The 1575-nt window shown below is 39.4% G+C and overlaps 1 long non-coding RNA gene across 1 annotated transcript; it reads right to left on the bottom strand.

Annotated features, from left to right (window-relative positions):
* Positions 1-489: 489 nt before the first annotated feature.
* LOC118702457 lies at positions 490-1043 on the bottom strand. Its single transcript, XR_004982740.1, has 2 exons — positions 775-1043; positions 490-526 (listed from the first exon to the last, which is right to left on the bottom strand). It is a non-coding gene; the product is annotated as an uncharacterized LOC118702457 (long non-coding RNA).
* Positions 1044-1575: the final 532 nt, after the last annotated feature.

The raw sequence follows: 1575 nt of genomic DNA, 5'->3' as shown, positions 1-1575 counted from the left end.
TGTATAAAAAACGCAGGCCATAGGTTAAGAATAAGCACTAATTTCAGGAGAGTGGAAGAAAAACCAGAGTCGGGGGTTGCGGAGGAGTACAAAGACATTTTCATTGTGTCTGAAATATTTTTAACATTTTCTGAATGGCAGGCCTGGTGTTTAGTGTTGAAGATGACAGGATGAGCAGAAACAGAGAAGGTTTCTGTCTTCACAAAACTGTCTGAAGGGGAGTCAGATATTAATCAAATGATCATTTACAAAAACATAAATTATAGCTGTGATGAGTTCAGGAAAGGTGTGGGAGTGCAGGAGTCAGGAGAAAGGAAGCACTTTAATGTAGAGGCCAGCATGTGCCAGAGCCTGGCAGTGGAGTGGGTATAGAGAGGGCAGTCCCTATAGAATGGGAAGAGAGATAGAAAGGAACAGGGAGACAAGGCCAGACCATTTAGGTCATGTAGGACTCGAAATGAGCTTTGTTTTTCTTTTTTTGTTGTTGTTGTTAACATTTCAAACATGTATAACCAATGAACATGACCTAAGTTTTTTTTTTTTTTTTTTTTTTTTTTTAATATATTTTATTGATTTTGTACAGAGAGGAATGGAGAGAGATAGAGAGTTAGAAACATCGATGAGAGAGAGTCATCGATCAGCTGCCTCTTGCACACCCCCTACTGGGGATATGCCCGCAACCAAGGTACATGCCCTTGACCGGAATCGAACCCGGGACCCTTCAGTCCCCAAGCCGATGCTCTATCCATTGAGCCAAACCGGTCTCGGCATGACCTAAGTTTTTATTGGTATTTCACATCAGAAACTTGAATCCACAGATATAAGCAGTATATAACCAGAAAGTTACAAGTAAACACAAATAATACATCCAAATTTCTGTTCACAAAGGTCACATATGCATGTATATAGATTAAAAACGTGTGTTTAGATTATGGTCAAACTGATTTTAAATGCAGAAATGTAAAATTACATCTTGAAAATATGAAAAGATGGTTTGTACACTTCAGAAATCAAATGTTGCTTATACCAGCTGTATAACAGCTATAGGATTTATTTTTAAAGCGGCAGAAAGCCATTGGAAGGCTCCTGGCATCACATGGGGACTCTAAGAGATGGCACTCCATGAGAAACTCTCTTGGGTAACGAATGCAGTTCCCACCCCTAGAGCTCCATTTCAAAACTTCTGAGCTAAACCAGATGACAGAACATATGGGAGAACATATTTGCCAATGTTATCACAGATAAAGGTTTAATCTCCAACATTTACAGGGAACTCATGCAACATAACAAAAGATAAACAATCCAATAAAAAAAAATGGGCAATGGACCTAAATAGATACTTTTTGAAAGAAGACAGAAGGAAGGCCAAGAGGCATATGAAAACATGCTCAAAGTCACCAATTATCTGAGAGATTCAAATCAAAATGACAATGTGGTACCATCTCACACCTGTCAGAATGGCTATCATCAACAAATCAACAAACAAGTGCTGGCGAGGATGTGGAAAAAAAGGAACCCTCCTGCACTGCTGGTGGAAATGCAATCTGGTGCAGCCACTGTAGAGAACAGTATGGA

This window comes from Pipistrellus kuhlii, unplaced genomic scaffold (assembly GCF_014108245.1).
Source record: "Pipistrellus kuhlii isolate mPipKuh1 unplaced genomic scaffold, mPipKuh1.p scaffold_m20_p_1, whole genome shotgun sequence".
Classification (NCBI taxonomy): domain Eukaryota; kingdom Metazoa; phylum Chordata; class Mammalia; order Chiroptera; family Vespertilionidae; genus Pipistrellus; species Pipistrellus kuhlii.
This window is presented reverse-complemented; position numbering and strand designations above follow the sequence as displayed.